The following is a 27312-nucleotide window of genomic DNA, read 5'->3' as shown; positions in this document are numbered from 1 at the left end:
ATAATAATCTTTTTGAGTCTGACAATGACCCATCAAGTGAACTTTAAGAATGAAGTCTAAAAAAAAAAAAAAAAAAAGAATTAAGTCTGTCGCTATCTTAACCTATTGTTTTACACACACTGAAGAGCTGGGAACGACCTCCCTCTCACCCTCCCTCAGAGCCCAAGTATGACTCTCTTTCCAGACCTTTTTCCAGGGATGGGACAGCAGAGATCAGAAAGGAGGACAGAGGCTATGTAGCCAGGGGCAAGGATGGTTGGAAGGGAAAAGGAGCAATGATAAAGAGGGGATGTGCGTATGCAGGGAGAGAGTGGGTGGAGGAAAAAAATAATATTTATTTGCTATATAAAAAATGTCCCATTGCCGGTTTGGGATACATACAGATATATAGATATACAGATACATAGATATAGATATATATACATGTGTGTAAACATATATAGGTAGTATCACAAAATCTCCTGCACAAGATCACAAAGCAAAATTGGCCACACCCTTGTCGTACCTTCATTTACAAAAATCTGACGCGTCTTCCTGGGTTTTTCTTTTTAAAAGATAAAGAAAGAGAAGGAGGACCATGGAAACTATTAGAACTGCCACCTACCAGTCTGGAGTCATCTGCCTCTTTCTTCCGTCTCTCCTTGCCCTCCACGTACAAAGGCCAGTTTCGGGTTTCACCTGGGGACCCCCCAAGGTTGTAAATCAACACCTGGAATACTGCCCTCACCCCCATTATTGACAAGGGCTCACCACTGCCTCCTTGTTCCAGCTCAAGGGAAGGAGGCAAGAACAAGAAGGTGTTTCCTTCCATTGGGAACAACTCATAAGCTTGCATAAATCACTTCCTCTCCCATTCATGTAGGCGGAGCTTGGTCACGTGGCCACACCAGACACAAGGGAAGCTGGGAAATGTAGTCCCTATCTTGGCAGCCATGTGCCCAGAGAAAACCCAAAGGATGGGGGTTGTTACTTAAAAAAAGGAAGGGAAATGGGCTTGGGGGACGAAAAGCAGTCTCTGCCACATTTCATGACTGCATCACATGAAGAGAGGAACAATCTGGTTTCTTTGGTTCAGATGAAAAGGTGGGCACTGCCCCACCAAGACCACACAAAATGGGGAACTTCCATAATGGGTGGGGAGAAAGGAAGAGAGACACTGGAAACTCTAACTGCTATAGTACTCAATAGTTATATCCTGGAAGAAAAAGTGACCGTAAGATGTGGCAGGAAAACGAGCTGTTATCTTCTTTAGAAAAACAAAAAAGTTCTTGCTAATCATGTCAGCCCAGCTACATTTATCCCTCCTTGCTCTTAGCTCACAATCCTTTTTTGAACTCCCTTCCCCTGAGCACAAAGGGTGGGTAAACTTTGGGTTCTGGACACAGAGAGGAGGTTTCTTGGTCTTCGTGCCAAAGCACCCAGTCTGGCTCCTCCCTCTGCACCCAGACTCCAAGGTGGCAAGTGTTTCGATGGACCTCAGGTGGAGGGACCCACTTCTGAAAGGGTCCAAAGTGGAGGGCTGGGCAGGCCTGGAATTTATTAGAAGTTCATGATTAATACACGCAGGCTGACCCCATGCAGGTCTTAATATGGGTTCCTGGGAACAATTCTAGGTCAAGCAATGATTCACAAGACTCATGCTAAGCCTTCAAAAGTCCCTTTACTGTCAATTTACGTAATCATGGTAAACCCTCCATAAATGGTGGCCCTAAGCCTGCCACTGTGCATACTGTCTCCATTTCTAATAACCACTGTAGTAGGTGCTGTATGTGCTGCTTCCACAGCCCCTTCTCTTTACCATTTCAAGACACACTGGCCTTTTCCAACTGCCAGACCTGCATTTCTTTGCCAAGAGCTTTCCTGGACTCACAGTCCTCCTTTGCCAAGCACAGGATACCAGGGAAACACCTAGGAATAAATACTTCACCTCCCAGAAGGAGCCCTCAATTAATGACTCTTGGGAGCTGGAGTATAAATACCCCAGCTCCCTCACCCCTCAGATGGGATCATTCTAAGGCACATGCACTATGCTGGTTCCTGAGTCTCTCCAGTGGGATGGCGCACTACTGGCCCACTGTGGTAGTTAAACTGCTAACACACTTGTTTTGGGCGGCCTTCCACTCCTTATCTCATTTCCTGATTTCTCTACTGGTGTTTCCTGCACTTCCCAAATAAACTACTTGCAGTCTATCTTAGGATATGCTTCTGGATGAACCCAAATAAGACCACCAGCATGAGGAGTAAGTTATGATCCCCATGGGGAGAACAGGCTGGCAGAGGCTCAGGAGACAGCCTGAACCAGATGTGAATTTTGGCTTCATCCCTGAGCAGCTGAGTAATGCTGGGAAAATTATTTGACTGTTTGGTGCCTCCATTTCCTCATCTGTAAAACGGGGCAACCTCGCAGGACCGTAAACTCTCAAATGAAACAATTCCTCTAATGCCTACAATGACCCTAATATATAGCAAACACTCAACAAAAGTAAGCTTTCCTTCCTTCTTATCTCCATTTTATAAGTGAGAAAACGGAGGCTCAGTAAGGTTTCCTGACCTTCACAAGGTAATCATGCAGTTAGGTGGCAGATCCTGGATTCAAACACGTATGTTTCTGCCTCCAGATCTACTTAGAACTTTCCCACTAACCCTCACATATCAACTTCACCGTCAAAGTTACCTCATTTGATACATAAAATCATTTTAACCTTCAAATTCCCAGGTCTTCCTTTCACTTTGTGTGGTGCAGACAACACATCTGGATTCTGATTTACAGAGATTCCCAGATCTTGGTGCATTCACACTCTGCTGTTTATGTCCTCAGACTGGGGCATGACTCTCCCTCTCTCTCATTCAGCTGTGACACACTCGTCTAATTTGGGTGCAAAGATCTTCACAAGTTCATCTCTGATTAAAACACAATGTTACTAGGGGCTTCCCTGGTGGCGCAGTGGTTGAGAGTCCGCCTGCCTATGCAGGGGACACAGGTTCGTGCCCTGGTCCAGGAAGATCCCACATGCCGCGGAGCGGCTGGGCCCGTGAGCCATGGCCGCTGAGCCTGCGCGTCCGGAGCCTGTGCTCCACAACAGGAGAGGCCACGAGCAGTGAGAGGCCCACGTACCGCAAAAAAAAAAAAAAAAAAAAAAAAAAAAAAAGCACACAATGTTACTAAAAATAGATGAACACCCAGGAGAGGAAAGATGAGAGAGAACCCAGGGCAGAGCAAATGCACATGTAAATGGTTTCCCCTTGGACACAGGTGAGGTGACTTTTCCAGGTGCCCTTTCACCCCCGAAGAGAGAACCCAGAGCTGCAAATGTGGGGAGCACGCCTGCTGAGCCCCTGCTTGACTGACTGAGTAGAGGCTGTGAAAAGGAAGAGGTACAGAATGTTTCCAAATCCATTCCCTTAACTAACAGTGTTCTGTGACCCCACAGCCAGCCAAGTCCAAACGGCAAGCAGAGGTACAGACAAAAAGCAAAACCAAAGTCACGCTCTTAAACTCACTCCAATTTTTAGTTAGAAATCTAGACACAGCTGTTTTATTTTAGCATACATTTAAGTTTGGGGTCATTTTTAAAATATAATTTTCTTTTGAAATATATATGTATTGGAGGGACATCATCTTTCAGAGGTTAGACTTTGAAAGGTCCTGTGTGTGACCTGCATCTAAAATAGGGTGACCAACTCATCTCGGTTTGCCCAGGACCTTCCCAGTTTTAGTACAAAGAGTCCCTGATCCCACGAAATTTCGCAGCCCTGGGCAAACTGGGATGGTTGGTCACCCAATTAGAAAACAAATTTGACTCTCAAATTGCCTCTTTTAAAATACAAGTCTCCTCAGGCAGGTTAAAACAATTCACCAATCACAATCTAGAGATGTGGATTGCTTCTCACAAAATACCCCCACCAAATAGTCCCATTTTAAGGATCCTCTATTGCAGGAATCACAAATTCAGATACCCATAGAGGCAAGGCTGAAACTATGGGTAATCATGAGTCAAATCCATCTCACTAATCAAGGTCGTTATAGTTGTTGCTAGCAAAGACTTGCATGTCTTCCTAGCAGTATGTAACCTAAACAATAAGATGTTTGCCAGGGCTGTTTTCCAGGAACTTGGAGTCACCTGTGTCTAGTTTAAGCTGAGCCAGTTAAGACTGGATTAGGACCACATACCCTCCAATTAGGCATGTGCTAGTGTCCTTTTGGTGACCCTTTGTTTTTCCAATCACCTTCTCCCACACTCCCCGCACCTCAGACTGCCCTGCCCTGTCACTTTATTCTTTTTTTTTTTTTTTGCGGTACGCGGGCCTCTCACTGTTGCGGCCTCTCCTGTTGCGGAGCAGAGGCTCCGGACGCGCAGGCTCAGCGGCCATGGCTCACGGGCCCAGCCGCTCCGCGGCACGTGGGATCTTCCCGGACCTGGGCACGAACCCGTGTGCCCTGCATCGGCAGGCGGACTCTCAACCACTGCGCCACCAGGGAAGCCCTGCCACTTTATTCTTCATCCCATAAATACCCTGAGCCCCCTGCCTTCGCGGAGGCGGATCTGACATTTGTTCTCCTATCTTCCCGTTTGGCTGCCTTAGAATAAACTCTCTTTGCTGCAAGGTGTCTCAGAGTTTTGGCTTGCTGAGAATTGGGCAAAAAAATCTGGTTTGGTAACAAGACTTCAATAAGTAAAGATCACTTGCATAAAAACTTTCTGTCTATTCTTTACTTACACAAGGAAATAAACTCCCCTTCTTCTAGAAATCCTCAGCCCATTCACTCCTTTACCTTCCCTCTTTTGAAGGACATGGGATGGACAACTGTTTCTCTACCCAAGAAAAACTGCCCAAGCCTGATGAAAAACAAGGGCAATTCTCATTTGGCCTCAGTGGCAGGGACTATGGTTTTCTTAGTCTGATTTCCTCTGGAAGCTGACCCTGGACAAGGGGTCAACTGTGGGGTGTTTATCTGAGGTTTATCTGAGAGTTCATCCCTGGGAACAGCAGTGGGAGACTAGGGGAAATGAAACAAGAAAGGAAAGGTCATCAAAACAAAGTGTCCTATTAGATGTCGTATATATATTTACCATGGAATATTACTCAGCCATAAAAAAAGAATGAAATAATGCAGCAACATGGATGGACCTAGAGATTATCACACTAAGTGAAGTCAGACAGAGAAACACAAATATATGACTTAGCTGTGGAATCTTAAAAAATGATACAAATGAACTTATTTACAAAGCAGAAATAGACTAAAGGACACAGAAAACAAACTAATGGTTACCAAAGAAGAAAGGCAGGGAGGGATAAATTAGGAGTTTGGGATTAACAGATATACACTACTATATATAAAACAGATAGATAGAAAGGACCTACTATATAGCACAGGGAACTATAGTCAGTATCTTGTAATAACCCATATTGGAAAAGAATCTGAAAAAGAATATATACATATATATATATGTATGTATAAAGATAATCTGGAAAAGAATATATATACTTATAACTGAATCACTTTGCTATATACCTGAAACACTTAAATCAGCCCTACTTCAATTTTAAAATTAATTAATTAAAAGGTCCTATTAAATCAACTATCACCATGAGTGACCAGGGTTTAATGCCATGGGGAAACTCTAGGAAATGGTGCAGAATATTCATCTTAGTTATCCTACCAGATGGGCAAGGGAGCTGGAGTGTCCAGATGCTAAACACTTCATCACTGGAGAGACGGGTCTTAATTCCCCAGCACTTCCAAACCATCACTTCCACAGTCAGAGAAAGTCCTCAGACAAATGAATGCAGGCAGAGGTGGTGGGAAGTCAAGCTGGCTTGACTGAGAGGTCAAGGCCAGGGCCAGGGTACAGACTGGGCACGTACACCCTCTGCTACGGCAGTCCATAATAGAGCCCATGGGCCGCCATGCCCCAGCGCCGGTCCACAGCTGTCAGGCAGGAATGCAACCAGTGTTGTTAGAGCTTCTGAATTTTTAACAAGAACCAGGAATCCTGAATTTTTGTGGAATCTCCTGATTCATAGTTGCTGATGATGATTTCAAATGTTTAAAAAACACTCTAGGAACTAATCAAATTCTCTGTAGGCAGAATGCAACCTGTGAGCAGCCAGCCTATATCCACTAATCAAGGTGAACCCCATTATTTCATGCATGCAGAAACCAAGGCCCTAAAGGGAAGTGACTTGTAAGTCAAAGACTGTCTGTGGTGTGGCGCCCACTTCCCGTAACTCCCGGGCCACAGCCTTGTCTGACCCATTGAGCTGCCCTCACTAAGGCTTCACAAAGCCATCCTCTCCCGCCACACGTCCATCCACCCGACAGGAACTATCACTGCCCTCCACTTCACTCAGAGCAAAGGAAGTCTCTGTTCTTTCCATCAACGTGTTATGATATTTTAGCTCACTAGAAATTGGATTCATTGCGATTCGTAATTTCACAAAAAAGTTATGTAGTGCTTCTCTTGTCCTGCGCATGGCTCTCAGTACCTTAAAAACAATTCTCAAAGCAACCCTGAGAGGGAAGACTATTATTTTCCCAATCTTAAAGACAGAAAACTGAGAGGTTAAGATATTTGTTACACTAAGTTACAGTAGTTAGTGGTGAAGCCAGGAGACAAATCCAGGCATTGTCTCCAGAGTCCCTGGGCGAAGTCACTACTCTACATGGCCTCTGAACTCTCTACCTACTTTGGCTTTTAAAATACCCTGAGTGGTTCTTTCATCCATTATAACAGGAGTTGGCAAACGACAAGTCTGTGGGCCAACTCCTGCCCACAGCTTGTTTCTGTAAATAAAGTTTTATTGGAATACAGCTTCATGCATCATTTTATGTTTTATCTGTGGCTATTCTCGCCCTGCAAAGACAGATTTGGGTAGCTGCAACCCAGACCATATAGCCTGCAGAGCCTAATATATTTAGTACTTGGCCCTTCACAGAAAAAGTGTGCTGACCCCTGAGTTATAGACTTGCCAGGCATTCCTCTGATTGCAGGTTTCTTGGTTATGTCACTAAACCATAATGCAGCAAATCCTATAATCAATCTACCCAAAGCCTTAGCCCACATAGTAATGAATTCACAGGTTTGACTTCCCGAAACTGCAACTGTGCAGAAGATGCCTGGGAACCTCGCAATCAGCAGAAATATTCTCATAACCACACTCAAGGAAGAAGGTACCAATAAATGCCCTGTAAAAGAGGCACACACCTCATCTTGGGCTCTTACCTGGGTGAAGGTTTTAAAAGCAGGAAGAGAGACAGAAATATGCAGAGAAGCGAAACAGAGGCAACTCTTGTATTACCTATCAACAGGCATCTCTCACTGAGAGATCCAGGTTCAAATCGCCACTCCACAACTCACTACTAGCTTCTTAAATCTCAATTTTCTCACCCATAAAATAGAAGGAATAATCCCATTTCTCAGGGGCGGGGGTGTTTGGCAGATTAGCCAAGACTATAATGCATATGACATTCTTAGCACCCTGCCTGGGATTTGCTGACTACTCAGAGGAACCCTATTATTGGGAATAATGGCACCTACAAAAGAATAGAAATACGATATTATTTATGCAGAGGCTCTCAGCCCCACACAAGTCAGCTGTCAAAGAATAACAGGATGATGGCAAGGAATGAAAAGTGATGTTCCAGGCAAAAAAGTAAAGAAGCAGGTGCCACGTTTCCATCAGAAACAGTTCAAGCAAAAAAATAATGTAGGTGGGCAGAGGTAAGCTTTAGTCACCTGGAGAAATCACTTTAGTGAAACAAATTTCTTATTCCTTGACAATACTATACAAATGAAACTGTAGGAGAAGTGGCGGAGGGGGAAGGAGGGAGGGGGGAGTTTGCATTGTATACTCTGAAAGAAGGCAAAGTTACATTTTCCCCTCTTATTATAGAGTGAAAGAATCTATCCAATAGCATGAACACTTGCTGACAAACTGTCAATTTTTAAATACCCTTTATCATTTTCACAGCTTTTCTCTGAAATCTAAAAAGGACCGATGATAGTTTTCCAGTACGCTTCTCCAAATGTAATGAAGCTCAGTGCTAGAAAGTACATCAAGAACCCCTCAAGACTTGAACTGTTCAAAGCAGCTGAATCATTGCAAAAGTGCTTTCTTACTCTTAATTTGTTTGAATCAAACTTTTGACCTCTAGTAAACTGGACAGCCCATTCTTTAGGAAGTGAAAGTACAGCTAGACTGGGCACAGGGAGGTATATAAAATAACACGCTTCTTTTTTTCTCTTCAAAATACAAATTGAATTAATTTAACACAGTTGGAGCAAATTACCATGATATGTCCTCAATTTGAGTCTTACGGCCCCGCTGGGACTGGGCTCTCTGTTCCCAGTCTAAGGGCACATGGTTTTCATTACCTAATCAGGATCCTGCATTTCAAGTTGCATGTTTAAATGGATGCAATCAGTTCATTTGTGATTGCCTCAAATACCCTTAACCTTCCTGATTTATCAAAGAAGTCACACTATCTTAATGTTTTGAGATTTCTTTAAATACCGAAAGGTTACTTGATAGAACAAGTTACACCAAGGCTCATTTTTACTACACAGCAAGTAGTTTTACTGAAATGTTCCACCAACACGCTACTGATAAAGAAGCTCTTTTAAACGCATTTATTTATCTGAGACTTTTTAAAAATTATAGCTAATTTACAATATTACATTAGTTTCAGGTGTACAACATAGTAATTCAATATTTTTATAGATTATACTCCATTTAAAGTTATTATAAAATATTGACTAGGGAATTCCCTGGCAGTCCAGCAGTTAGAACTCCATGCTTTCATTGCCTAAGGCCCAGGTTCAATCCCTGGTGGGGGAACTAAGAACGTGCAAGCCGTGCGGGTGTCACCAAAAATAAAAAACAGGACTTCCCTGGTGGCCCAGTGGTTAAGAATCCGCCTGCCAATGCAGGGAACATGGGTTCGGGCCCTGGTCCAGGAAGATCCCACATGCCACAGAGCAAATAAGCCCGTGCACCACAACTACTGAGCCTGCGCTCTACAGCCCGGGAGCCACAACTACTGAGCCCACGTGCCTAGAGCCCGTGCTCCTTAATAAAAGAAGCCACCGCAATGAGAAGCCCGCGCACGGCAGCGAAGAGTAGCCCCTGCTCAACGCAACTAAAGAAAGCCCACGCGCAGCAACGAAGACCCGTCTGCAATCAATCAATCAATCAATTTTAAGTTTTAGACATTTCTTTAAATAAATAAATAAATAAAAACACAGTCCAAAAAAATATTGGCTATATTCCCTGGGCTGTACAATATATCCTTGTAGCTTATTTATTTTATACATAGCACTTTTTATCTCTTAATCCCCTATGCCTATCTTGCCCCCTCCCCCATCCTCTGCACATTAGTAATCACTAGTTGTTCTCTGAGCCCTTTTTAAAAAAAGTTAAAGTGAGAACAGTGCAACAGCTGTGAATAAAGTGCAAATCTTTAATACGATTTGAAGGTCTGGGTGCATTTCTGGTGGTTCAGAGTGTAAAGATCACCCCCACTTGATAAATCCAGCGAGGTAATTAACACTGGCTAAGGTCAGTCTGCTGTTGAGTTGCGATCAGAACTCAGCTTTTCTGACTCTCCACCCAGGGTCACCGCACCCCTTTCTCCTCCCCAGCTCCTCCTTCATCCGGCAGAACCCTGCCGGAGTAGTACACTTGGATGAACCAGGGCCAGAGCTGGCTCTGTGATTCGTGCCTCCCACTCAGGTCACATATGGTCCCCCTGCTCTTTTTCGAGGACTAAATTGATGGGATGGGCTCAGTCAGGTGCAACAAGGGAAGCCGGAAAACAATCCTCAGGCCTCATCCATTGTTGGGTTCCCTACCGCCGCTGTCGGCTATCATAAGCACCAGCTGGAACATGGATGCTGGTATTCCAGAAAGACCTTTTGAATCAGGAAGGGCAGTGATGGGCCCTGTGCTGTGGCAGAGGCATAATTATTTCCAATAACTGTCTCTCTAGGCTACTTGGTGATTTCCAAAGGAAAGCGCCTTCTCATTGCAACAAAACATTCAGTGTTTATTTGCAGGAGCGAGGCGGGGGCGAGGGGGCAGTTTTGAACTTATTTCTCATGGAAGGTCACAATGCTAAAAACTCCAGTCTGGTCATAGTTTATTCAGCACGACAGAAAGGAATATAATCAACTTTGGCTGAGGGTTCAGGATCTGTTTTAGAGGGCAATATTCTTACCTGAAACAAGATAAGCCATTAGAATCTCCGGTGAGCGATGCTCTCTCTCGAGAGCTGAGCCTCTCACGCAGGCTGTGACTGTCGGGGATAACACAAAGCAGAGCCACTTGCAGTGTGATGTCCAAGAGCACAGACTCGGTTGACTTTGAATTCCAGGTCTATCACTAACCAGATGTGTGATTTTGAATAGTGATGCAGCCTTTCCAAGCCTCCGTTTTCACCTCTATAAACTGTGAGCTACGGTGGTTCATGGTGGAAATGGAATGAAATACATACTGTCTGGAAAGCACTTGGCAAGTAGCTGGCACTCATAGGGACTCAGCAAATGCGGACTATTACGACTGGGCAATGGGGCTTGTTCTTTAAAAAGGGAGGTTATCCTAAGGGAACGTTTCAGTGTACTGATCAGATTGTTCCTGAAATCTCCACTTTGCTGGCGAAGGCATTTTTTGGAGTCTTCCATGGCCTGCTCATCAAGCCTGTCTGGGAACTCCCCACTTGCTGCTACAAATCTTTCAGGCCAAAGTGAAACCCTACCCGCTCCTGCTACCCCACTGCAGCAACTCTGGGGCAGATCACCATCCCTGTACCTCTCTTTTGGTGTCGCACTTTCTCTGGATGGGGGAGTTTGCACTTTCTCTGGATGGGGGAGTTTACCACCCACGTTCATTCACATCTTCTCTCCCCAACTAGCTTAAGCTTCTGGACAATGGGATTCCCTTACATTTCTTTGTGGGTTTTTTTGTTGTTGTTTTTTTGTTTTGTAGTATAGTTGATGTACAATATGTTACAGGTGTACAATATAGTGATCAACAATTTTTAAAAGTTATGCTCCATTTACAGTTACTATAAAATATTGGCTATATTCCCTGTGTCACGCAATATATCTTTGTAGCTTATTTATTTTACACCTAATAGTTTGCACCTCTTAATCCTCTCCCCTGTTTTGCCCTTTCATCCTTCTCTCTCCCCACTGGTAACCACTAATGTGTTCTCTATATCTGTGAGTCTGTTTCTTTTTTGTTATATTCACCAGTTTGTTTTATTTTTTTAGATTCTACATATAAGTTATACAGTGTTTGTCTTTCTCTGTCTGACTTATTTCACTTAGCATAACACCCTCCAAGTCCATCCGTGTTGTTGGAAATAGCAAAATTTCACTTTTTATGACTGAGTAGTATTCCTGTGTGCGTGTGTGTGGTGTGTGTGCGTGTGTGTGTGTGTGTGGTCACATCTTTTTCCATTCATCTATTGATGGACATTTAGGTCACTTCCATATCTTGGCAATTGTAAATAATGCTGCTATGAACATTGGGATGCATGCATCTTTTCACATTAGTGTTTTTGTTTTTTCAGATATATACCCAGGAGTAGAATTGCTGGGTCATATGGTAGTTTTATTTTTAGCTTTTTGAGAAACCTCCGTACTGTTTTCCACAGTAGCTGCACCAATTTACATTCCCACCAACAGTGTAGGAGCGTTCCCTTTTCTCCACACCCTTGCCAACATTTGTCATTTGAAGAGTTTTTGATGATAGCCACTCTGACAGGTGTGAGGTGATATCTCATTGTACCTTACATTTCTTTGAATCCTCCATGGCACCCAGCACATGTCCAAGAATCTTCTAGATTCTCTGATCCCTTCCTAGGCAAACTGGTCCATAGACCAGCACCATCAGCATCATCTGGGAGCTTGTTAGAAATGCAGAATCTCAGGCTCTGCCCCAGATTTACTGAATCAGTATCTGATTCCCAACTGATTCCTGTGCACAGAGTTGGACAGACATTGCTCTAGCCCACTATTTCCTGGACTTCAGTCATTCACATCTTCCCCTTCGTAGCTTTTGTCATTTTTCAATACTACCCACCTTATGTTTTACCTAATATATATTTTTAAGTGATTTTACATTGACACTGTGTCTTGCTAGCCTCATCTTAAGCAATAATATTGTCTGTTAATAGTTATTTGGCAAGGCCGAAAGAAATCTACTATTTAATAAAGTTTGAAGGTCTGAGGGAAAAAAAATTGGGGAGGGGGGTACACATTAAAATAAATAAATAATCACTAAAGTAAAATGATTCTCCATCTATCATCTAAAATTAACTCATATTCACCAGGGGTTCACCTCCGCCAGTAACACAGCACTAGACTTTTTGTAGCTGGATTAGAAGACATCTCCCCAACACCAGATCTAGCATTCCTGGTCCATGCCTGCTCCCACTCACCGTGGTTGCTCTGTGAGATGTATGCATATATCCTCAAAATACAGATGGTCGTGGGAGGCAGAAAACCTCGGTTCTCGCCCTACACCATCCCTAAATAACTTGCCAAGTCACATTCCATCTTTGGGGCTCATTTTTGAAGGTTAGTTGATCTCAAAGCTCCCTTCCAAGTCTAACAATATGACACAAAAAATGAGAGCAGAGGCTCTGGGGTCAAAATGACTCGGGGTTGCAATTAAGCCTCTATTCCTTGCTAATTTCATTAAGTCTCAGTTTTCCTCATCTGTAAAATGGGAGTAATAACAACAAATGGCCTTAACACCCAGATCACAGGATTCGTAAGAATAAAGAAAACAATAGCTGAAAAATGCTTAGACTGAGATGTGGTACACATAGTGTTCGATAAAAAATATAGCTATTTCTACTTCTTCCCAGCCTCCACAAAGCTAGGAAAAAGTTAACATTTACGGAATATTTAATATGTCGCAGGCACTGCATGAAACACTTATCTTATCCTCATAATCACCCAATGAGGTAGGAAATCTTATTCTCCCCATTTTAGAGATGAGAAAACTGAGGCACAAAAAAGGTTAAGCCACTTGTTGAAAGTCACACATTTAGTAAGCGGTGCAGTTGGATTTGAGGGCAGGTCACCTGACATGAGAGCCAACGTTTATAACCACAACCTATCCTTCTCTTCTGTAAAAGACTGGTCAACACACAGACTTTGCCAATTTGACAAATATTACATAATCTTGGCAGTGTAATTCCCAGCACAGGTGAGCAGCTCTTATTATCATTAGTTCTACTATTATTTACTTAGTCTTTATATCGGAACAAGTTGCTACCAGGCATCAGGAGTTTCACCCTTCAATTATGGTAAGAAGTTTATTTTTTTAACACTTTAAAATTTTTTAAGTATAACATACATAAAAAGGTGAACAAAATATAAGTATACAGCTCCATAATTATCTCCAAGTGAAAAGCCATGTATCCATCGCTGTGCTGCCCCAGAAACTCCTAAACACTTTCCCTCTCTCCCCTCCAAATGTAACCACTGTCCAGGGGTTTCTCAACCTCAGCACTATCTACATTTGGGGCTGGATAATTCTTTGTCGTGGGGACCGTCCTGTGCATGGTTAAGATGTTTACCAGCATCCCTGGTCTCTACCCACTAGATTCCTTTAGCATCCTCCCACAAGGGCAACAACTAACAATTTCTCTTTACACTGACAAATGTGCCCAGAGGGGCAAAATCACCCCTGGTTGAGACCCACCACACTCATGATTTTTCGGCATTCACTTTTTTGCTTTCCTTTATAATATTTCTACCACTTGAGCACACATCCTTAGCTACCATTTAATCTTGTCTGGTGAGAGGAGTTCTTTATAATTTAATCTATTAAAAAGACCCCTCATCATGGCCCCCTAAAATAGCCTTTATAGGTGAAGTGACCATGTAATTTATTGTTCAAACTGGAGGTTCAGACATTAACCAGGACTGACCAGGGCAAGCCAGCATGATCACCTGACTTCCGGGGATCCCCTGCTGGGAGTAAACATTATCCTCACAGCCCCATACAATAGGGTCCCCTTCCCACTGGATAACTGTACCTAAAGTGACAGAGCACAATTAAAAGCAGCACATCCCCAGGGGCGAAGCAACACAGACACAGACAAATATCTCCAAGATGAAGAGCTGCAGAGCAGAGAACTCAATTCGCCTTGGCCCATAAGGAGGTGTACTCTTCAAATAATTTGCCTAAGACACTACTCTAAATAACTACTTTCACCACATTTGCACAACACATTGATTAAAATGATTGCCTTCCAAGATTAGCACATGGATGCAAAAAAGAGACTTAGGGTCTACAGTGGGTTTTAAATCAATATATCTGCCTTTTTCCCTCAGTGTCACTGGAAGGTACAAAAACCACCATTAATTTGACCTGCTCTGCATTGTGATCTCCAAGTCCTGATATTGACCGTGGTAAAAGTGACAGCTAAGGCTTTCCTTACACACATGAGAAATATTGATAACCTATGTGCCTGAATATAATTCAGTTCGTCCTCCATCATTTGGGGCATCAAAGAGAACAGAAATCAGCCTACACTGAGTTAGGCACTTGAAAATTGTGGTGAACTCTATTCAACTTCCCGGCATCCATTTGCCCCTTTTCCAGCAACTGTATTCATCTGGAGGTCCAGGCCTCCAGCATCCATGGTCCATATGGCCTGGATAGGACTCCACCACTAGGGCGTTGGGGTTTCCTCCAGCCAAGCCAATTGGGCTAATCAGAACTGGTGTTGAGACGTTTTGCTCAACAACTGGGGAAGGAGGGTTTATGCTTTTTCTGTTAGACTTGAACCTGGAATTGTGTAAACGGGCAACTGCTACAGTCATCTTGCCACCCAACAAGGAACCAAAAGGAAGGAAGAGAAAGGCAGAGCTTAAGATGAAAAGAATCAGGGCTTCCCTGGTGGCGCGGTGGTTGAGAGTCCGCCTGCCGATACAGGGGACACGGGTTCGTGCCCCGGTCCGGGAAGATCCCACATGCCGCGGAGCGGCTGGGCCCGTGAGCCATGGCCGCTGAGCCTGCGCGTCCGGAGCCTGTGCTTCGCAACGGGTGAGGCCACAACAGTGAGAGGCCCGCGTACCGCCAAAAAAAAAAAAAAGATGAAAAGAATCAGATCCTGAAGTAACTGTTCAGCCCCAAGCAAGATGCTCTTGAAGTCAGTCTTACCTATGTACCTTTTAGAAAATCGAACCTGTATATATGGAATATATATATATCCTAATTCCCTTTAAATTGGGTATTTGTCACTTATTATACAAACACACCCTGTGGCAGTGACTTTCAAACTTTTTGACAGCAACTCACAGTATGAATTACATTTAATCCTGCAACCCAGAGTTTGCACACAGCCCCGGATACAGGACTGACCCAAAGTTTCATGAAACTACAGAACCTTTACTAACATATGACGATGCTGATACTTCCTGTCCTGTAATACTTTAAAAAAAATACTGGTGCGACCCACTAAATTTCATGACCTTCATTTTGAAAAACACTGTTTTATGAGATTAGGTTAAAAATTGATTTCACCAGGAAGAATGAGATTTTTTTTAATGACACGATAACTTTAATCAGGTTATTGAGGAAAACAGGAGGTTTGGCCCCTAAATTAAGCATCTAGCAATAGAAAATTGCTATCTCACCAGTTCTCTCTGACCGCACAGGACACACATTTTACCAGGAGAAAAAAATCTTAATGACCTAAATATAAATAAATTACAAAAAAAAAAGATAAGTGGAGTTCTAAAACAAAACAAAAACCATGTCTAAAAAGAGAGAGAAGAGAGATAGCTAAGTAAGGAAATAGACACCCAAGTTTTGCTGATGAGCTGAGTTACGTGATTTATTTATCTACAGGTTAAAGATAATAATTTCAGTGAACCTCAGCAAGCACTGAATATGTAAAAATAGTGCCTTCATAATAAGATCAAATCTCTGGGGCAGATTTAGGGAGAGGGAGGGAGAGAGGGAAGGACAGAGGGAGGGATGGACGGAGGGAGGGAGAGAGAAGGAGTAAGTGGGGGAGGGAAGAAGAGAGGGACAGAGAGACAGAGAAATCCCTTGCAGTATAATAAGCCTGATGCCTTCACTTACGTGTGTAAAATAACTATGAAGAGTTCCTGAAATTTCAGACAATGACTGCAGGCTGGACAAGACAGGGTATTTTTAACTGTTTTCCATGTACCTTATTTGTATTGTCAGTTAGCCAAAACTTCCTTTTTGTCTGCTCAGAAGCACTGCAGAGTCTTGATTAAATCTGTGGAATCAAACGGAGAGCTCGGATTCTCAGGCTTGCTGGAAATAGAGGCCAGTCAAATAAACAGTCCTGAGAAAACTCTGCATTTCCACTCTGGAGTGGCTGTAAAGTTAACTCCTCCCACACTTTTCCAGCCTGTCAGGCTCAAACACATTTGTCTGCCTGTTTGAGAAGCCCATTAACTTTCCCGCGGCGAAAATGGAAATTCAAAACCATTATTCATTTCAAAACCAAGTGAAGTTTAAGACAATCACTTGCACACCCAGGAGAGGTGACTTCTGAGAACTCTCCAGGTGATCATGAAAATCAGACCCCACTATAATGGTATTTTAGGTAGATTCCTTCATTTTCCATCACCATAGTGTTCAAATGCATCCCACCTGCGTTACTGAATTGAAGCAAATGAAGTGTTTAATTAATACCTGCAGATGTCATGAGGAAATGATAAACCTCTTCTGTTCAAGAAGTTCTGGGAATTGCGTGAATTCTTCTGACCCTCTTTTAGGAAGTGTAACAAGCACTGTTCAAAAGGTAGAGGTGAATGTGTGTGGTGTGCGCGAGTGCACGTACATTTACTCTTTATTTCCAATTTTTCAGATATACAAAAAAGAAGGAAGACTCACAGAATCATCAGTATACCCATCACCTAGTTTATGACATTTAGAGACCAAAATATACATTAAGTGCTCACCTTGGTTCAGGCACTCTTTTAAACATCATCTGATTTAATCTTATGAAAAACACAGGAGGTATTTATGGTTGTTGTGATTGTAATTATTTTTGTTTCATCATCATCAATGCCACCACGGCACAGCCTTTTTAGAGGCACTGTTACAGTTAAGACCCTGGCATCTGGAAACAGACCTCATGTAAACCAAAAATCACCAGTGTAACTTATGGCAGGTTACTTAACCTCGCTCTAGGGCTTAGTTTACCACTCTGTGGACTATTTACGATGCCCCAAAACTGCCTATTGGGGTGCCTGTCCCATAGTAAGCTCTCTTAAGCGCCATTCGTAACAGTATGTGTGTGGGAGATCAAAGAGCAAGCAGCTTGGTGAGGTTAAGTAAGGCGAAGCTGCTTCTCTTCCCCTGCAGACGTTTGATATGGAAGCTCCACAGACCCATTCTCTTTAGGACAGGAAACAGCAAGCCAGGAACTGCGCTAAAATCTTGTACCCAACCTCCAACTGAGTTGACAAGTTTCTGGGGTATCCAGAAACTAGCTAACCTTGAAGGATCAACCACCTTTCTGGAAAGACTGCGGCTGTCAGCACTCCAGGGTCTTTTTCCCCACCAAGGGGCCACCTTCCAGACGCAGCCGTCTGGGTACCAGCAAGTAGACCAAGTCGGTTCGCAAAGTTCAGAGGAGTTGGCTCTGGTATGTTTACAAGTCCTAGCAGATCGCAGGAATGTTCAAGATAATTATTACCCCACCCAGGAGCGCCTAGCCCAACCCTCTCACATCTGGAAGGAAGCGGCCACACAAAGGAGAACGAGAGACCTCCTCCTGCTGCAGCTTTCTCAGGCCCGGGGAAGGTTTAGTACGAGCTCTCGCCCCTTTTGTGAACAAGACCAGGCACTGCTCAGCAGTATCGTTCGGAACACAAGTCATTCAACGCAAAGGAAGAGTTCATCCCCTAGTCCAAATCGAATGGCATTTCCCAAAATATCATCTTTGTTTTTCCCTCACCAGATGAAAGTAAAAAGTGAAATACTCCAGAAAATAGATAGGGAGCGATCCACACGCATACAGCCACTTCAGCATAGGAGCGGCAAGGATCAGACACACCTATTTGAAAAGGGCAGCCAAACCAAACCCTTAGTATCCTCTGCAAACGCAAGGGATTTCCCCCCTCCACTCCTCTCGCCGCGTTTTGAAAGTACCTCTGGGAAGCCCGACCTGGGATTCATCAGCGTTTCTCTTCACCTCCCACGAACGCGCGGCAACCAAAGCACATGGTCCCTGGCGGCGCGCCTGCAAGCCCCACCAGCGCCAACGCCCCGAAACCGCCAAACTTCCTGTCTCCAAACCACCAAAGCGACCAAAGCGCCGCACCAAGTGCCCAAGGGACTCCGGCGGAGGCGGCAGGCAGCAGCGGAGCGGTGGGGCGGGGTTTCCTGCCCGCGGGAGCGCCCGGGACCCGCACCTCCACTGGGGGTCTCCAAACGCGCGCGCTGCGCCCCGGGCGCACTGCAAGCGCCGCTGTGGCCGCGTGGCACGGTCGCCCCTAGCTGTGCGCTCGGGGCACCCGGGGCAGTCGCCCACCTACCTGCTCTGCTGCTTCCAGCCTCCGGCGCTCGGGGGGGCTGTCGTCCGCTACTTTATTGTCTCGGCTGCTCACCGCGCGGGACCTGAGGACCCGGCTCTGCGCCAGCCCCGCAACTCCGCTCTGCACAGAGCCTTCCCCGGCGTCTGCCTTCCTCCTTCTCCTCCTCTTCTCTGCCCAAGCTCCTGCTCTGCACGTGAGCCGCGCAGCCCGACTCCCGGGCTCGCAGGGCAGCCAGCTCCCGCCGCATCCCCCAGCCCGGGGCTGCTCGTCGCCCCCGCCGTCGCTCGCCGCGCGTCCTCGCTTTGATCCACACTTAAAGCAGCGCCCCGGGCCGCCTTCCTCGCGTCCTGCAGTCCTTCCGTCCTGCCTGCCTCCTCTCGCTGTCAGCCCCAGCTCTGGGCTCCTCTCTCCCCAGCTGCCCCCGCCCGCCGCCTCTCCCGGGGCTGGGGCGGCCGCTGCCAATGAGACTCCTCTGATGCGCTGTTCCGGCCCAGTCATTGTATCGGGAGGGGAGGAAGGGGAGGGGGAGCGAGAGGAAGGGAGGGGGCGCTCTCGGCCCCCGCCGCGCCGCTGCGGGCTGGGCTTGCCTTCCCTACAGAGAAAAGGTACTGGTGCCAAAGGGCGCGGAGCGGCTGGCGCTCCCAAGAGTGGGGGAAATGGAGGGGGTCACCAGCCCGCGCCTATCATCTCTCCCTCCGACTCAAAAGCGCTGGGAGGGACTTGATTCCGCCTCCGTGGCTTCAAGCATCCCAACACTCGACTGCCCTTAGAATAAAGGGAATGAATGAGACACCGGCGGCTGCGGGAAGCACAGAATCTAGCCAGGGATGGGACTGGGTCTGGCTAATGACTTAATTTGAGATTCCCGCAAACTGGCGTTTCTGCTCCTGAAAGAAAGAAATAGGAAGGGAGGGAGGGAAGGTATAGAGAAAGAAAAGAGACAGAGAGACAAAGACAGAGAAAGACAGAGAGAGGCAGAGACAGATAGAGAAGAGGGAAGAAGAGAAAGCCTATCCAATGCCAGGCAGAACAGTTCTGTGATTCAGCAGTGTTTTGTTGTGCTTTCTTTACAGATGAAGAAAGGGAAGAGAGGGGTTAACTCAAAATCGCTACTAAGTGACGGGACAGAGCTTCCAACTTGATCTGATGCTGAGTGTACTATAGCAAAGGAGAGAAGGGGTGGAAAAAGGGAGGACCGTTGGTGAAGGAGCCATTGAGGTTTTCCTATTATCTCCAAATGGGTTGGCAAGTAGAGACCCAGAGGTACACTGACAGGGCAGAGAGAAAATATTTCCCAGACAGCTTTAAATGTGTGTCCCATGACCACACCCACTACTCTATACAGTATGAGTGAATTCATTTTTTAAACTAAATCCATTTTGAGAAATAATTATCTTGTGACTACACAATTATACAGCTCTGTATTTTGGTGAATGTTTAGTTGATTCATCTAATGTCAGTATTTGGAAGAGACTATAGTTTCTGTAACCCTGGTGTTGGCATTTCTCCTCCTTCTCCTCCTCTTCCTTTTCTTCTTCTCCTTCTTCTTCTCTTTCTCCTTCTTCTGACTGATCACTAGCCTACAGAAAAAGATGGGAATGCGGGGGAGAGAGGGCTGTCTTGGTTTCCCAGGTCCTGGAGTAACTGCTACTGACATGAAACAGACAGCAAAATCAGTAAAGCCTCGAGATGGAGTGATGTATAATATTGTATTTGTGCAGTGTGAGGTTTAATTAACTTTTCTTCTGGTGTCAAATGGACTGCTTGCTTTTCATTAAATAGAAGATATTGAATGAATAGGTAACATTTATTGAGTGTCTATTACATGCCCCTCTGACCTGAGCTAAGGAAGAGCTTCATTTGCTATCATCTCATTTTGTTCTCCTGGGAGAAAGAGGTTGGCCTGGAAGCCTGGTGAGGCCAGCGTCTGTGTTTACCTAGTTCAGCCCCTGGCACATCGCAACAGATCATTCACTGTCAGCTGAGTGAAAGGGTCCCCATTTTACAGAGGAGGAACCTGAGGCTCAGGGAGGTTAATTGATCTGCCCAAGAATATGAAACTAGAAAGTGGTCATGCCTATCTTTAAACTCAGGTCTGACGACACCCTAACCACCATGCAGTACTGTCTATTCACCACGAACCCCAGGTAAGGGGGCAGTGCAGAAAGTAATGCTTGCTGGGCCCGCATGACTGCACATAATTTCTTCGGAGAGGAAGCCAGTACATGTGAAACAGTCACTGAAGAACCACACAGAGGGTGGAGGGCAAAGCAGAGCCCCGCAGGGGAGATGAAGAGGGTAAGACTGAGCGTCCAAAAAGTGCTCTGTATATGTTTGGGGAAAAAACTGGACACAGAGTAGAACATGAAAAATGCAATATAAAATATGTCAGTAAGGTTGATCTGGGTCAGAGAAGTCCTGAAGAATTTTCTGGAAGATGTGGGACGTTTACTGGATTTTCTTGGTGCAGAGGGGCTCTGGCTTGACAATAGGAGCTCCAGGGCTGTTCTCTCTGGGTTCAAAGCCCAGCTTTTCTAATTACTCAACCTAAAACAGGAATAATAATAATGCCGACTTTATAAAGTTATTTTAAGGACTGAATTAGTTAATACATAGAAGGCATTTTTAATAGTGCCTAACCCACGGCAAATGTTTAATAAGTATTAGCTCATATTGTTAAAGTGGGGGTGACTTTCTTTCCAACTTTAATCTTCTGATAAATCAATATTTATAAAATACCAAAACCAGCTAAATAAAAGACACACAATAGAACAAAGAAAACTTTTTAAATGTATTCTTACCCTAATAAAGAATTATCAACTTTGGCTACATATTAGAGTGGAAGGGTTTTGGTTTTGTTTTTAATACTCAAGACAGTTATATACATTAGAATCTCTGAAAGTGGAGTTAGGCTCCAAAGGTGAAATTAATGAATTCACAATTGAGAACTACTGTGAAGCTGGTATGCCTGGGAACTACCTGCATAGCTTGACCAAACCTCAGACTCCTAGACCTCAGCTCCAGAAGGCTCATGGACCAGAAATGTGTATTTTTAAGAAGCTTTTCTGTTATTCTTATTGAATGAGAAACACTGCTTTATCCTTCCCCTACAACCTTTGTTGCCCATCCAACCTCACTGGCTCACAGATTTTTTTGCATCCTAATTTATTAAATTCTTGTTATGAATCCAACTCTCTGTGTGCATTTCTATTTAATTCAATACACATTTATTAAACACCAATTTTGTACAGATCACTCACTGGGGTCTAAAGATGAGTAAAACCCTTCACGCAAGAAAGGAGTTTACAATCTGGAAGAAAAGATGCAAACATGAATAGCTGTAATAATAAGGCTACAATGTTTTGAGTGCTTACTCTGGACAAGTGCTTCCTTTACCTGTAGGCAAGGTGAAAAGTGATATTTATAGGAGAAATTCAAAGGGTGCCATTGGGTGAGGAAAACCAGAAATGGCTTCATGAAGGAGGCAGCACTTCCAAACTGCTTTCCTGAAAGAAATTGTTCCAGTTATGGGAGACCATGATCAGAAGCCTGAACAGAATATGGACAAAGCAGTAAAGCCCCAGAGACTCTAAGTGTGAAAAATCAACCAGAGAACTTCTCAGAAGTGACAAACTCAGGGTCCCAGTAAGTAACAAATCAGTGAACTAGACAGGTGTGTGGCAATGGGGAATGGTGGGGACTGTGGCAAACTGGAGAATGCATTCTCCCCTTCTAAAGGATGCAGCCGCTGTCATTCCTGGCACAGTGCTGCCATGTGGGAATGTTGATCTAATTGATCAGATGTTTTGATTTTTCAACCAATGCTGGAAATCTGGATTTGGGCATGAAATCTCCCAATGTTTAAAAAATCTTGACACCAACTAAAAATTTCAAAATATTCTGTACACAAAATGAAACCTATCTGCAGGCTAAATCCATTTGTGGAGAGCTCATTTACAATCTCTATCATGGGCTTGGCTGGAACAACCACACCCAGAGAAAGAACAACTAACAACTCCTGAACTTTTCGAATGACTAGTGAATATTTAATGCTGCATGGGGCACTATGTAGAAATACTGCAACAATCGAGATAAAACAAATGGGTCTTGACTTTCAAAAACTCAAAATTTAGTTGATGAGATGAGACAAATACATATGAACAAAATGACAGCAATAAGCAACAAGAGGAAACAATTCTGTCTTGAAATGGAGACTTTTCAGGTGAAAATGAGGGCCTCACCTATTGCCCTGTACATAATAGAATGTTGCAGGTTGAGCTTTTTGATGCAAGATGGTGCTAGAAATTCCCTGGACTCCCTCTTTCAAGCCCTTTATCTCTGTTCTGTGCAGTATAAAGGAATGTGTTTTGGTATGTGTATCATGAATTTCAGCCTCTGAATTAATAAGAACATGCTTCATAAATATTTTATTTCCAAATTAAAACAGGCTTACGTATGTATGTATGTATGCATTTGTTTGTGACAGAAGTAGATATATACTTATTGGGCAAGTTTTCGACAATACAAAAAATACACTATCCCGACAGTACTCAGTCCTCTTAACTTCAGCAGCTTTGTGCTTTCCAAAGATTTCCTGCTGATAACCCAGATTTGGGAAAAGAACATATATACTGCTTGCATATTTTGTGGCTAAAAGCTTGTGAGTGGGCAAATGTTTATTAATTTATAATAAGAAAAACACGTGTTCATGTTTGTTAAGCACATTATATATGTGGTCTCCTTTAGATAGTAACCCTACGAAGTCAGTATCCAGTTCTCTCCATTCTACACACAAGGGAACTGAGACCCAGAGAGGTGAAAGGATTTGCTGAAGATCCCAGGAGTCAGGAGCTAAGGTTTGATCCCAGGTCTTTCTGACACTGAGAGTGGAGGTCTTGCCTACCACGATAGGAGATCCAGCCTTTTGTGATAATTTTATTATTAATGTAATGACTTTGGTAAATGGCACTCTTTTGAGGATTCTCCATAGGGACTTAAAAAATTAAATCTCAGAAATATTATCCACATCAACAACCATACTTGTACAGAAGTCTGTTGTTTAAGGACAATTGCCGTGCACTCACTAGACAACCAAGATCCCCATTAATGAGAATAACAGCCATCTCCTGATACATTCCAAGTTACTTTGCCCCTTTTTGAAAGGTACCGTGTGTCATGCATTTCCGTGTAAGTCCTGGACACACTCTGCCCCTGAAGGCACTTAACACACACATAAATAACAAAAGGATGATCTGTACTTCACACCTCTGTGGGGAGTGCTTATTGTAATTGATGCCTCATCTTTCCATTTAACCTCAGGGCCTTTTCACATACACTGAGATGAAATGAAAGCCTCTCCTTTCACTAACCTAAGGCTGCTGTGTTTTTACAGTCAAATGTAGCACAAACATATGAAGTCACTCTGTCCACCAATCTTTGAAGACCTCACATGATGTAAATCAACATAAGCACTTTGTTTTAAATGTGCTAATTATGATGCCCTGAGACTAAAAAACAAGAAAACTTAAATGGTTATATTTAAACACAGGATAATATTAGGTTAAATCATAGGAAATTGCCTTGCTGTGGTTAAAGGTCAAGTATCAGCAATTTCATAGGGTTCAACCTAGTATGAAGCTGTTGCTGATTATTAGTTGTGAATATGAACTTGTGTCATTAGGCTAACTCTACCTGCCCTCGCTTCCGGATTATACAAGTGATATGCTCGAATAAGAACCTCACAATGTTGCATGCATAACTGTCTTTTGAGTGTATATCACTAAGCCCTTTTATATGTGAAAATGCTTTTAAATAATGTTTTTTAGGCATTTCACTGGCTGAAATACCTTGGAGAGAGGCCAGCCCTGCAGTCCAGCTCCTTAGTGAACAGTGTGAGCACTGGGGTCCAGGGGAAGCTTAAATCAGATTGTTCACAGAATATCATGTTTCCTGCCAGAGGGCAAGGACAGTCCTTGGGAAATAAAACAAGTGTTCTTTAGCAATTTTGCAGCCATGTTACCTAATCACAAAAATCCCAATCTTGTTAGAGTAGATCATTTGGTAATGACTTTGGAAATAGCTCTTTTTCACTGGAGAGGTTGCAAACTGGCATGTGTTTTGGCCTGTATGGTGTTTCTAAGTTGCTGGTGGTTAAAACTTGGATATTTTAACATAAGCATCTGTATTCGTATGTGGAGGTACCTGAGTGTACTTGGAAGCAAGATTAAAAGTCTAGGCTATACAATTTGATGTTGTTCCATTAATTCTAAAAAGGAATTTTAAAAACGTTATTCTGAACATGCTAATTTTGTATAAACTGTCCACTCTTTAATAATTAGGCTTCCTTTTCATACTGCTAGAATTATGTCATCAAAGATTCATGATTTCCTTCAAAAATAAATAAAACAGGGAAATAAAATTTCCATTAGCTCAGCATGGTTTTCCTCCCCACTCCAGAAATGAATAGAAGGGCTCTTGCAGTTTGGTGGTGGCATTATTTAAGTTTTCCTTATGTCTGTGTCAGTTTGCTGATCCTGTTGTCTTGCTGCAACCCCCTTTTTTTCCTTAGCATCCAGAAATGATAAGATATGAAGGAATTTAGAGAACTTTTGGTCCATAGGTTACAAATCCAAAGCTTTGAGGGGCCAGGCAAGAACATAAATGAGTACAGTGGGTCAAGTGTATGACAATAGGGAATAGTGGAGACTGTGGCAAATTGGAAAGTGTATACCCTGTTGACAAACACCCTCACTACTCAGTAAAAATCCATTGTTGAGAAATTGTGTTGCCAGATTTGCTTTCCAAGAGAAGCCAGAATTCTGGATTTTTATTAAAATCTCTCAATTACTAAATGTTGACTACTAGCTTGAAACCATTTTAAACACTTTGCCAAACAAAGACATATCTGCAGGCCTGATGTGACTCAAGGGCCTCCAGTTTGTGACTGTTGATCCATTCCAACCCCCTCATTTTGCAGATCAGGAAACTGAGGCTCAGAGAGTGAAGCTGACTTGCCCAAGAACACGTGGCTATTAACAGTGGAACAGGCAGTAGAATCTTGGCTGCTTCTAGCCTAGGTCTCTTCCATTACAAACATCTGCTTCTATTTTCTTGCTAAGATTTAAATGATGTTCCTAATTACGTGATTTCAAATGTACATTGTTAAAAAAAATTATAATGATGATATTCCCTGCCTTTGGAGCACATAATTAGCAATAAATGGTTTTTCAGTCACATGATCACATAATCTAATTGGTTCTAACATTTATGAGACCAGTATAAATCTACTTCCAGTCACGTACTAAGAAAACTTTCTGCCTCTCTGCTTTCCTATGTGTTCTCTCCTTTCATCTCTTTACTAAACCTGTCCAAATGTAATGAAAAACTAAAATATGTAAGAGGATCCATGTTGACTTCTCTACCATGAATAAGAACTAGGTGGGCAGGAAAAGAAAAATACACTTGTGAATCAGTGACTGTATAAACGAAGCCATGCATGCAAAGCATTTCAGGGGAGTTTGCTTGTTTTGCCAAAGCAAACATAATACACAGTAAACCTGTAAGGAGCCCAGTATAATTTGAAGAACTGGGGTAATTTTTCCAAGTGTTTCAGTAACTGCAAACCTCCATTATACACCTGAGAGGTTTTTACCTCTTTTAGAAAATTTTTAAAAATACAGAATAGTTCAGAATATAATATAACAAACATCCCTGCAGCTACCCATCAGGATTGGACACTACCATTTTTTTGCCCACTGTCCTTTTTTTAAAAAATTAATTTATTTTATATTATTTATTTTAGGCTGTGTTGGGTCTTCCAGGTTTTCTCTAGTTGCGGCGAGCAGGGGCTACTCTTCATTGCAGTGTGCGGGCTTCTCATTGCGGTGGCTTCTCTTGTTGCGGAGCACGGGCTCTAGGCGCACAGGCTTCAGTAGTTGTGGCGCACGGGCTTAGGTGCTCCGTGGCATGTGGGATCTTCCCAGACCAGGGATTGAACCTGTGTCCCCTGCATTGGCAGGCGGATTCTTAACCACTGTGCAACCAGGGAAGTCCCTGTCCTCTGTTTTTAATCAGAAGAAATAAGCCTTTCCAGAAAAGTTGACGTTCCCCTTGCCTCCTCTTCCCAGTCTTATTCTGTCTCTAACTCCCCAGAAGCAACTACCATTCTGAATTTTGTATGAATCCTTCCAAATTTCCATTCAGATATAAGTTTCTATGAACATTATGTAGTACTATTTTATCTGTGTTACCTGTGTTTTTAAATTTATGTACATGATATCACAGCATGTGAAAGGTACCATAGCCTGTGTGTTTCATTTAATAAGAAGCTTTTTTTTAAAAAAAAGGTGATCCAAGTTGATATGGACCCAGTTCATTTTTTAGAACACTGTATGATATTCTACATTTTACTTGTTCATCTTATTTCATGGCTCTGTAGGCTATTTCCAATATTTGAATCACTGTATTTTAAAATATTTAAAGTTGGAACCAATTTTCTTGGAAAAAAAGGCAACCAGTATTGAACCAGTAGTTTACTGTACTATCCAGACAGCAATGAAGAGTAGAAAATATTCAACATGTTTTTCTAGATCCAGAACCCTTGACTTCTCTAGTATATCATTGGCCCTATGGTATGGAAAATGTGTTATGAGTGGTATTTTTAGGAAGAAAGCATCCAAAACTCTTGTGAGATTATCAAGGGTTATCTGCACTCCCCAAATTATCAAGAACCATTATTTTAAAATGTCTCCAACTGGGCTTCCCT

The 27312-nt window shown here is 43.3% G+C and overlaps 1 protein-coding gene across 4 annotated transcripts in view; it reads right to left on the bottom strand.

The window, feature by feature from the left end:
• FRMD4B (FERM domain containing 4B) overlaps positions 1 to 18978 on the bottom strand; it is a 334728-nt gene extending 315750 nt beyond the window's left edge. For 3 of the 4 annotated variants that reach the window (XM_033424804.2, XM_033424806.2, XM_033424807.2), the window contains exon 1: positions 18549 to 18978. The gene's annotated coding sequence lies outside the window, so the exon portion shown is untranslated. Of the gene's footprint in view, positions 1 to 18162; positions 18181 to 18548 lie in introns of those variants that run through there. The other variant, XM_049715805.1, reaches the window with a different exon arrangement.
• Between the last annotated feature and the right edge of the window lie 8334 nt (positions 18979 to 27312).

Source organism: Orcinus orca, chromosome 10 (assembly GCF_937001465.1).
Source record: "Orcinus orca chromosome 10, mOrcOrc1.1, whole genome shotgun sequence".
Lineage (NCBI taxonomy): Eukaryota > Metazoa > Chordata > Mammalia > Artiodactyla > Delphinidae > Orcinus > Orcinus orca.
The sequence above is the reverse complement of the archived record's forward strand: the minus strand, read 5'-3'. Positions and strand labels throughout refer to the sequence as shown.